A 12339-nucleotide genomic window follows, 5' to 3' on the forward strand; every position below is an offset into this window, starting at 1 on the left:
CTCCCATGAGACTTGAATGCTTAAAGCAACTATAGAGGAGTTATCCGTACTTGCCCCTGCCCCTGCCCCAGTAACCCACCACCAAAGATGGCTACATTTAGTACAGTACAGTCAGCCTCCAGAGGGGGCAAGAACTGCATCAAAACAAGAACTCTCCGCTCTCCTTCCCTTTCTATCAGAATCTCTAGCGATGGTGATAGGGAAGTGCTGGGAAGGGAACACCGTGGTCCGTTTAAATGATACAGAAGTGGGGAAGGAAAGTGCTGAGTAGAGGAGGGTGTGGTCCCTGGCTAGGGCTCCATCCCCACGGACCTAGGTGAGGACAGACATTTTTTGTTTTCCTGGCCAAATGTTGCATTTCCCAAGAACACCGTGGCCTGCCACGCCCCCATTCTGTGCCTATGAAAACCCAAGACCCTAGCAAGGCAGAAACAGAGGCAGCTGGACATTGAGAGGAGTACATCAGCAGAGGAACACGCAGGCAGCTGGATGTTGAGAGGAACGCACAGACAGGCACCGGCACACCGGCAGGCCACCAACCTGCAGAAGCAGAAGACGCGGAGTTTAGCTGGAGTAGTCAGAGGACAGCCCAGGCCGCCAAGCGGCCAACTCCAGGGGAAAAACTTCCCACTCCATCCCCTTCTGACTTCTCCTTAGCTACCTCTACTTAGTAAAACCTTGCACTCAGGCTGGGCGCGGTGGCTCACGCCTGTAATCTCAGCACTTTGGGAGGCCGAGGCGGGCGGATCACGAGGTCAAGAGATTGAGACCATCCTGGCTAACATGGTGAAACTCCTTCTCTACTAAAAATACAAAAAATTAGCCGGGCGTGGTGGCGGGCGCCTGTAGTCCCAGCTACCCCGGAGGCTGAGACAGGAGAATCCCTTGAACCCGGGAGGTGGACGTTACAGTGAGCCGAGATCGCGCCACTGCACTCCAACCTGGACAGCAGAACAAGAGCCCATCTCAAAGATAAATTAATTAATTAATTAATTTAATTTAATTTAAAAAAATTAAAAATGATAAAACCTTGCACTCATTCTCCAAGTCCAAGTGTGATCCAATTCTTCCGGTATATCAAGGCAAGATCCCGGGATACAGAAAGCCCTCTGACAAGGTAAAGGGTCTAATTTAGCTGGTTAACACAAGCTGCAGACGGCAAAACTAAAAGAGCACCTTGTAACACATGCCCTCTGGGGCTTCAGGAGCTGTAAACATTCACCCCTAGACGCTACTGTGGGGTTGGAGCCCCACAACCTACCCATCTGTATGCTCCCCTCTAGGTTTGAGCAGCCGGGCACCGAAGAAGCAAGCCACACACCCACACCTGGGAGGGGGACAAGGGAACTTTTCCTGGTTCAGTGGGATCCATAATCAAATTTAATCAAGTTCTGAAAGTGATTAAATGCACACCAAATGGTGGCTCTCTGCCTCCTTTCCTGGAAATTGATTTCTCTTTTCACACCTTGCTAGCTCTTGTAAACCAAATGTAAAATTCAAAGGCCCCCAACCGTCTGAATAGACTTCCTCCTCGGCCAGGGCACTCTAAAATTTAACCTGAAAAACTGATTCAGGGCATTTAGGGAGGTGGGTGTTGGACATGCCTCATTATGCCTCTCCATTAACATCAACATAGACCTTAAGTCTGATAAGAAACATTTACAGTCTATTTTCTCTGTAGCCAGCTACCTAGAGGCTTCATCTGTATGGTAAAACTTTGGTCTCCACAACCTATCACAACCCAGACATTCCTTTCTATTGATAAATCTTTCAGCCAACTGCCAATTAGAAAAATTTTAAATCAGCCCAGTCGCAGTGGCCCACGCCTGTAATCCTAGCACTTTGGGAGGCCAAGGCCGGTGGATCACCTGAGGTCGGGAGTTTGAGATCAGCCTGACCAACATGGAGAAACCCTGTCTCTACTAAAAGTACAAAATTAGCCGGGCATGGTGGCACATGCCTGTAAGTCCAGCTACTCAGGAGGCTGAGGCAGGAGAATCACTTGAACCTGGGAGGCGAAGGTCACGGTGAGCGGAGATCGCGCCACTGCACTCCAGCCTGGGCAACAAGAGTGAAACTCCATCTCAAAAAAAAAAAGAAAAAAAGAAAAATTTTAAATCTACCTATAACTCGGAATCCCCTGCTTCAAGTTGTCCTGCCTTTCTGGACCCAGCCATGTATATCTTAAATGGATTTGACTGATGTCTCATGTTTCCCTAAAATGTATAAAACCAAGCTACACCCTGACTACCTTGGGCACATGTTCTCAGGATCTCCCAAGGGCTGTGTCAGAATAAATGGTGACAGAATAAATCTTCTTTTATTATTGGCTCAGAATAAATATCTTCAAATATTTTACAGAGTTTGATTTTTTTGTCTTTTTTTTTGAGATGGAGTTTTGCTCTTGTTGCCCAGGCTGGAGTGAAATGGCGCGATCTTGGCTCACCACAACCTCCACCTCCTGGGTTCAAGCGATTCTCCTGCCTCAGCCTCCCAAGTAGCTGGGATTACAGGCATGCGCCACCACGCCCAGGGTAATTTTGTCTTTTTAGTAGAGACATGGTTTCTCCATGTTGGTCAGGCTGGTCTCAGACTCCTGACGCCAGGTGATCCTCCCACCTCTGCCTCCCAAAGTGCTGGGATTACAGGTGTCAGCCACCATGCCCAGTCCAGAGTTTGATTTTTTTCGTTGACACTCTCAAGATTCTTGTTTGTTGAAAACATGTCTTAGACATCTTCCATTCTTAACAGTGCCTAGCAAATTCTGGAGGTTCTTCCTACTCTATCACAATGGGTATCTGCAATAGATTGCATGTATACAGGGGGCAAGAAAGGGAAGTAATACAAAATTTATTTTGGAAAAATGGAATTAAACATTATGAAACAATGAAAATAAATGTGCATCATCTTTAGCTTAGAAAATTTAGATTTTTTTAAGTGTGTTAATTCTTAGAAAAATAATTAAATGTTGAATGTTTATATTTGTTGTTTGATTTTTGCTGAGCAAAGGTGATGAAGCCAGAACTGTAGGCCAAGACTTAAAGAGCTGTCCTCTGGAAAGCACTTCCACAGTGCCTGGAGACTGCTTAATAGTAAGACTTTGTGTGTTTTTGTCTATTAGTGATTCACTAACTACCTAGAATAATAGGTTTTATTTATTTTATTTTGGGGCAAATACAGGAATCTTGGTTTGCTCTTCTAGATGCTAATTTTGAGGTATATTAGGAAGCCAGGTACATAAGAGACATGCAAAATTGAAGACAGAAAGTTACCTGGGATCTTACCCAGTTTTTTTGTTTGTTGTTTGTTTGTTTGTTCCAATAGCGTCTTGCTCTGTCACCCAGGCTGAAGTGCAGTGGCATGATCACAGCTCACTGCAACCTTGACTTCCTGGGCTCAAGTGAGCCTCCCATCTTAGCCTCCCGAATAGGTGGGACAACAGGTGTGTGCCACCATGCTTGGCTAATTTTTGTATTTTTGGTAGAGATGGGGTTTCACCATGTTACCTAGGCTGGTCTCAAATTCCTGAGCTCAAGCAATTAGCCTGCCCAGGCCTCCCAAAGTGCTTGGGTTACAGGCATGAGCCACCATGCCCAGCCCTTGCCAAGTTTAAAATGTATTTATTTACTTATATTTTCTTTTTTTGTTGTTTACTTATATATTTATCTTGTTGACTGGAATTATAAGATTGAGTGAATTCCTTAATTTTGATTTCTAATTTGATTGCACTGTGGTCCAACAGACTTATGATTTCAGTTCTTTTGCATTTGCTGAGGAGTATTTTACTTCTGATTATGTGAAAGATTTTGGAGTAAGTGCCACGTGTTGATGGGAAGAATGTATATGCCATTGTTTTACGTTCAAGAGTTCTGTAGATATCTACCAGGTCCATATGATCCAGTGCTGAGTTCAGGTCTTAAATATCTTTGTTAATTTTCTGTCTTGATGCTCTGTCTAATATTGTCAGAGGGGTGTTAAAATCTCCCACTTTTATTGTGTGGGAGTCTAAGTCTCTTTGAGCGTCTCTAAGAACTTGTTTTATGAATCTGGGTGCTCCTGTGTTGACTGCATATCTACTTAGGAGAGTTAGCTCTTCTTGTTGAATTGAACCCTTTATTTACCATTATGTAATGCCCTTCTTTGTCTTTTTTGATCTTTGTTGGTTTAAAGTCTATTTTGTCAGAAACTGGGATTGCAACCCCTGCCTTTTTCTTTTTTCCATTTGCTTGGCAGATTTTCCTTCATCCCCTTACTTTGAGCCTATGTGTGTCATTTCATGTGAGATGGGTCTCTTGAAGACAGCATACCAGTGGGTCTTGATTTTTAGCAAGCTTGCCACTCTGTGTCTTTTAACTGGACCATTTAGTCCATTTACATTAAGGTTAGTATTGTTATGTGTGGATTTGATCCTGTCATCATGATGTTAGCTATTTATTTTGCAGACTTGTTTATGCGATTGCCTTATACTGTCATTGGTCTGTGTACTTCAGTGTGTTTTGTAGTGGCTGGTAATGGTCTTTCCATTATTTATTCAGTGCTTCCTTCAGGAGCTCTTATAAGGCAGGTCTCGTGGTACAAATTCCCTCAGCATTTGCTTGTCTGGAAAGGATCTTATTTCTCCTTCACTTATGAAACTTAATTTGGCCAGATATAAAATTCTGAGTTAGAATTTCTTTTCTTTAAGAATGTTCGTATAAGGGGTAAGGAAAGGATCCAGTTTCAGCTTTCTACTTATGGCTAGCCAATTTTCCCAGCACCATTTATTAAATAGGGAATCCTTTCCCCATTTCTTGTTTCTCTCAGGTTTGTCAAAGATCAGATGGCTGTAGATGTGCAGTATTATTTCTGAGGACTCTGTTCTGTTCCATTGGTCTATATCTCTGTTTTGGTACCAGTACCATGCTGTTTTGGTTACTGTAGCCTTGTAGTATAGTTTGAAGTCAGGTAGCGTGACGCCTCCAGCTTTGTCCTTTTGACTTAGGATTGTCTTGGCAATGCGGGCTCTTTTTTGGTTCCATATGAACTTTAAAGCAGTTTTTTCCAATTCTGTGAAGAAAGTCATTGGTAGCTTGATGGGGATGGCATTGAATCTATAAATAACCTTGGGGAGTATGGCCATTTTCACGATATTGATTCTTCCTATCCATGAGCATGGTATGTTCTTCCATTTGTTTGTGTCCTCTTTGATTTCACTGAGCAGTGGTTTGTAGTTCTCCTTGAAGAGGTCCTTTACATCCCTTGTAAGCTGGATTCCTAGGTATTTTATTCTCTTTGAAGCAATTGTGAATGGAAGTTCATTCCTGATTTGGCTCTCTGCTTGTCTGTTGCTGGTGTATACGATTAATTCAAGATGGATTAGAGACTTAAATGTTAGACCTAATACCATAAAAACCCTAGAAGAAAATCTAGGTAGTACCATTCAGGACATAGGCATGGGCAAGGACTTCATGTCTAAAACACCAAAAGCAACGGCAGCAAAAGCAAAAATTGACAAATGGGATCTAATTAAACTAAAGAGCTTTTGCACAGCAAAAGAAACTACCATCAGAGTGAACAGGCAACCTACAGAATGGGAGAAAATTTTTGCAACCTACTCATCTGACAAAGGGCTAATATCCAGAATCTACAAAGAACTCAAACAAATATATGAGAAAAAAACAAACAACCCCATCAAAAAGTGGGGAAAGGATATGAACAGACATTTCTCAAAAGAAGATATTCATACAGCCAACAGACACATGAAAAAATGCTCATCATCACTGGCCATCAGAGAAATGCAAATCAAAACCACAATGAGATACCATCTCACACCAGTTAGAATGGCAATCATTAAGAAGTCAGGAAACAACAGGTGTTGGAGAGGATGTGGAGAAATAGGAACACTTTTACACTGTTGGTGGGATTGTAAACTAGTTCAACCATTATGGAAAACAGTATGGCAATTCCTCAAGGATCTAGAACTAGATGTACCATATGACCCAGCCATCCCACTACTGGGTATATACCCAAAGGATTATAAATTAGTCTACTACAAAGACACATGTACACGTATGTTTATTGCGGCACTATTCACAATAGCAAAGACTTGGAATCAACCCAAATGTCCATCTGTGACAGACTGGATTAAGAAAATGTGGCACATATACACCATGGAATACTATGCAGCCATAAAAAAGGATGAGTTTGCGTCCTTTGTAGGGACATGGATGCAGCTGGAAACCATCATTCTTAGCAAACTATCACAAGAAGAGAAAACCAAACACTGCATGTTCTCACTCATAGGTGGGAACTGAACAATGAGATCACTTGGACTCGGGAAGGGGAACATCACACACTGGGGTCTATCATGGGGAGGGGGGAGGGGGGGAGGAGGGAGGGATTGCATTGGGGAGTTATACATGATATAAATGATGAATTGATGGGTGCTGACGAGTTGATGGGTGCAGCACACCAACATGGCATAAGTATACATATGTAACAAACCTGCACGTTATGCACATGTACCCTAGAACTTAAAGTATAATAAAAAAAAAAAAAAAAAGAAAGAAAAAAAAAAAAAAAAAAAAAAAAAGAATGTTGAGACCAGGTGCAGTGACTCATGCCTGTAATCCCAGCACTTTGGGAGGCTGAGGCAGGTGAATCACCTGAGGTTGGGAGCTCAAGACCAGCCTGACCAACATGGAGAAACCCCATCTCTACTAAAAATACAAAATTAGCTGGGTATGGTGGCACATGCCTGTAATCCCAGCTACGCAGGAGGCTGAGGCAGGAGAATTACTTGTACCTGGGAGGCAGAGGTTGTGGTGAGCTGAGATTGTGCCATTGTACTCCAGCCTGGGCAACAAGAGTGAAACTCTGTCTCAAAAAAATAAAAAATAAAAAGAGTGTTGAATCTTGGCCCCCAGTCTCTTCTGGCTTGTAGGGTTTCCACTGTGAGGTCCACTGTTAGTCTGATGGGCCATGTTGCACAGGCTTTCTTGAACTCCCTGGGCTCAAGCAAATTGCCCACGTTGGCCTCCCAAAGTATTGGGATTACAAGTATGAGGCATTGTGCCCGACCATTATTATGAAGTTTCAGAAAGGTTCCAACACAGTTTCCTCTGCATCACAGACAGGCGCTAACTAAATATTGTTGAATAATGAAATCCTATATAATATAGAGGAGGAAGCTGAGAAACCCTAGGATTTAAAAACAAAATTCTTTTCATAAATACTGTATCTTACCACATAATGCACTAGGGATACAGAGAATCCTGTAATCATTTACTCAACAAATGAATAATCAAATAATCCAGTTTTGAACACCTTCAGTGACTGAAACTTAATATTGCCCAAGACACCCCCTCTGCTCTAAACTATTATTATTATTAGATACACCTATGCTTTTCTATACCTCTATTTTCTATCTTCTAAGGCTATACAGAACAGGCCTAAGATCCTTCATGACAATCTTTCATATATTTCAGGCCATCATGATGTCTTCCATGTCTTTGCTATCTAGGCCAGATGTCTCCAGCCCTTTTAGCAGTCCTTCAAATGATACTTTTAATCTATTCCAGCTGCCCTCTTCCAAACATACTCATGTTCATCAGTGTGTCTTTTAAAATGTAATACTCAGAACTCAACAAAATGTTCTGGGTGTGGTGTGATCAGGGCAAAGTAGAGGAAGAAGTATTGTCACTTTTATTCTGCCCATTACAATTCTATCAACACACACCACATTAGCTTTTTACAGCCACGTTACACTGTTGACTCATATTAAAATTTTAATAAACTAAAATTCCCATTCTCTAATGAGCTAATGTAAGACACTGCATGTGTTAACTTACCTTGGGTTGATCCATGGTAATTTGATAAAACTTTCTCATCTTAAATATGCTTGCTAGATTTTAATGCTTGAGATCTTTTTAGTTCCATCTCTATTATTCAGTACATATCCCATTTTCAAAGCAATATGAAAGGCTCTGAAGACTGTAAAAGTAGAGCATTCCAAGTAACCAATAATTGGTTGAGTCTGTAAATGCATTAGGAGTTCAGAAGAGAGAGATCGTTCAGTGGGGAGCTCAGAGATTAGTCCTAGGAAGTAATGATAATCTTCCCATTTGTTTGAAGTTTTACAGTTTTATTACTCTTCACAGTCCCAGATACATATCATTGATGATTTTGAGAAGCATGGAATCATCAAGGAAATGGGTATAAAAACGACCAAAAAGGATGTACTGTAGTATACCAATAGAATCCTACTTTCAGGATAGCAGGAGTTACAGCACAAAGTCTTAGGTCTTAGAGTTACCATCTTGTTGGATGCTTTTACTAGTTCTAATCATTTTTTAGTTATGTTGGATTTTCTAGGTAAATATCATTTTCTTCCTGTCCAAAATTTACATGACCTATATCTTATCTCTTTCATTGACTAGAACTTCTAGAATAATGTTAAATGGGAGCAATAATAATGTCGAATAAGAGAGTATTTGTTTTGTTCTTGTCTTTAGTGGAAATGCTGCTAATGTTGCATTATCAAGAATAGTGTCTGTAAGCTGGGTGCGATGGCTCACGCCTGTAATCCCAGCACTTTGGGAGGCTGAGGTGGGCAGATCACTTGAGGTCCAGAGTTTGAGACTAGCCTGGCGAACGTGGTGAAACCGCGTCATTTTACTAAAAATACAAAATTAGCCTAGAGAAGTGGTGCGTGCCTGTAGTCCCAGCTATTCAGCAGTCTGAGGCAGGAGAACCACTGGAACTCAGGAGGCAGAGGTTGCAGTGAGCCTAGATGGCACCATTGCACTCCAGCCTGGGCAATAAGAGCAAAACTCGGTCTCAAAAAAAAAAAAAAAAAAAAAAAAAAAATAGTGTCTGCTAGGTTGGCTGCAATGGCTCATGCCAGTAATGTCAACACTTTGGCAGGTCCAGGTGGTAGGATCACCTGAGACCAAGAGTTTAAAGATACAGTGAGCTATGATCATGCCACTGCACTACAGACTGGGTGACAGAGCAACACCCTTTCTCTGAAAATAAAAATAAAAAAAGAATAGTGTTTGCCGCTGGTTTCTTATATATTCTTAGGTTAACAGGATTCTTTTTTTTTTTTTCTTTCTTTTTGAGACAGATTTCTGCTCTCGTTTCCCAGGCTGGAGTGCAATGGCGTGATCTTGGCTCACTGTAACCTCCGACTCCTGGATTCAAGTGATTCTCCTGCCTCAGCCTCCAAAGTAGCTGGGATTACAGGCACCCGCCACCAGGCCCAGCTAATTTTTGTATTTTTAGCAGAAACGGGGTTTCATCATGTTGGCCAGGCTTATCTTGAACTCCTGACCTCAGGTGATCTGCCCGCCTCGGCCTTCCAAAGTGCTGGGATTACAGGCCTGAGCCACTGTACCCAGCCCTGGATTCTTTTTAAAATCAAGAATGGGTATTGGATTTTCACTCCTTATTATTGTGCACATAAACAGGAGATACAGAGATGAAAGGCAAAGTCCCTGTCCTCAAGAAGCTTTTTTTTTTCTTTTTTGAGACAGAGTGTCACTTTGTTGCCCATGCTAGAGTGCACTGGCATGATCTCGGCTCACTGCACCCTTCACTTCTCTGGTTCAAGTGATTCTCCTGCCTTAGCCTCCTGAGTAGCTGGGATTACAGGTGTGTGCCACTATGCCTGGCTAATTTTTGTATTTTTAGTAGACACAGGATTTCACCATGTTGCCCAGGCTGGTCTCGAACTCCCAGCCTCAGGTGATCCACCTGCCTCAGCCTCCCAAGGTGCTGGGATTCTGTGCTGGGATTATAGGTGTGAGCCACTGTGCCTGAAATTTTTTCTTTTCTTTTTTTTTTTTTCCAGACAGAGCAGGCTGTAATTCAGTGGCACGATTATAGCTCACTGCAGTATCAATCTACTGGGCTCAAGTGATCTTCCCACCTCAGCCCCCCCAAGTAGCTAGAACTACAGGCATGCACACCATGTCTAGCTAATTTTTTATTTTTTGTAGGTATGGGGGTCTCACTATGTTGCCCAGGTTGGTCTTGAACTCCTGGACTCAAGTGATATTCCTGCCTTGACTGTTCAAAGTAGTGGGATTACAGGTATGAGCCACTGTGCCTGACCAAGAAGCCTACAGACTTTGGTAGGCTGAGGCGGGTGGATCAACTGAGGTTGGGAGTTGGAGACCAGCCTGGTCAACATGGTACAATCCTGTTTCTACTAAAAGTAGGAAATTAGCCTGGTGGGCATGGTGGCACACACCTGTAATTCCAGATACTGGGGAGGCTAAGGCAGGAGAATCGCTTGAACTCAGGAGGTGGAGGTTGCAGTGAGCTGAGATTGCGCCACTGCACTCCAGCCTGGGCAACAGAGCAAGAATGTGTCTAAAAAACAAAACAAAACAAAAACACAAGGTAAATAAAAACTGCTACACAGTGAGATATATGTAGCAATAGAAATATGTTCATATTAAAAACATTTTGGGGTCGGGGGTACGGTGACTCACACCTGTAATCCCAGCACTTTGGGAGCCCAAAGCGGGTGGATCACTTGAGGTCTGGAGTTTGAGACCAGCCTGATTAATATGGTGAAACTCCATCTCTACAAAAAATACAAAAATTAGCTGGGCTGGGTGGCGCAAGCCTGTAATCCCAGCTACTCTGGAGGCTGAGCCAGGAGAATTGCTTGAGCCCAGGAGGCAGAGGTTGCAGTGAGCCGATATTGCATCACTTCACTCCTGCCTGGACAACAGACTGAGATGTGAGACTCTGTCTAAAAAAAAAAAAAAAAAAAAAAGAAAGAAAGAAAGAAAGAAAGAAATGAGAATAAACATAATAAAGTTTGCAGAAAGTACAAAGATAGCTCAGATGGAAGATGATTATCCATATTGAGTGAAGAAGGAAAGACATAATGGTAAAGGAAAGCTTTGGCTAAAAGATGGCATATTTGGCTGGGCACAGTAATATACTTATAATCCTGTATGCCTGTAATTACACCTGTAATCCTAGCACTGTGGGAAGCTGGGGAGGATCAGTTGAGGCCAGAAGTTTGAGATCAGCCTAGGTAATAAAGCGAGGCCCTGTTTCCACAAAGAAAAAAAAAATTAGTTGGGTGTGTTGGTTTATGCCTGTAGTCCCAGCCACATGGGAGGTTGAGGCAGGAGGGTCACTTGAGTCCAGGAGTTTGAGGTTGCCGTGAGCTATGATCATGCTATTGTATTCCAGCCTGGGCGACAGAGAAAGACCCTTTCTCAAAAAAAAAAAAAAGGGGGCGGAGCAAGATGGCCGAATAGGAACAACTCCAGTCTCCAACTCCCAGCGCGAGCGACACAGAAGACCGGTGATTTCTGCATTTTCAACTGAGGTACTGGGGTCATCTCACTAGGGAGTGCCGGACAATCGGTGCTGGTCAGCTGCTGCAGCCTGACCAGCGAGAGCTGAAGCAGGGCGAGGCATCGCCTCACCTGGAAGCGCAAGGGGGAAGGGGATCCGTTTTCCTAGCCAGGGGAACTGAGACACACAACACCTGGAAAATCGGGTAACTCCCACCCCAATACTGCGCTGTAAGCATACAGGCATTCCAGGAGAATATATCCCACACCTGGCCGGGAGGGTCCCACGCCCACGAAGCCTCCCTCACTGCTAACACAGCAGTCTGCCGCGATCTATCCGCAAGGCAGCAGCGAGGCTGGGGGAGGGGCGCCCGCCATTGCTGAGGCTTAAGTAGGTAAACAAAGCCGCTGGGAAGCTCGAACTGGGTGGAGCTCACAGCAGCTCAAGGAAGCCTGCCTGTCTCTGTAGTCTCCACCTCTGGGGACAGCGCACAGCTGAAGACCAACAGGGGAAGTAGCGGGAGCCGGTGCAGACGCGAACGACTCTGTCTGACAGCTTTGGGGAGAGCCGCGGATCTCCCAACGCGGAGGTTGAGATCTGAGAACGGACAGACTGCCTGCTCAGGTGTGTCCCTGACCCCTGAGTAGCCTAGCTGGGAGAAATCCCCCACTAGGGGCAGTCTGACACCCCACACCTCACAGGGTGGAGTACACCCCTGAGAGGACACTTCCAAAGGAAGAATCAGACAGGTACACTCGCTGTTCAGCAATATTCTATCTTCGGCAACCTCTGCTGCTGATACCCAGGCAAACAGGGTCTGGAGTGGACCTCAAGCAATCTCCAACAGACCAACAGAGAGTCCTTCTGACTGTCAGAAGGAAAACTATCAAACAGGAAGGACACCTATACCAAAACCCCATCAGTTCGTCACCACCATCAAAGACCAGAGACAGATAAAACCACAAAGATGGGGAAGAAGCAGGGCAGAAAAGCTGGAAATTCAAAAAATAAGAGCGCATCTCCCCCTGCAAAGGA

The sequence above is a fragment of the Rhinopithecus roxellana genome, chromosome 8, assembly GCF_007565055.1.
Source record: "Rhinopithecus roxellana isolate Shanxi Qingling chromosome 8, ASM756505v1, whole genome shotgun sequence".
In the NCBI taxonomy this organism is placed as follows: Eukaryota; Metazoa; Chordata; class Mammalia; order Primates; family Cercopithecidae; genus Rhinopithecus; species Rhinopithecus roxellana.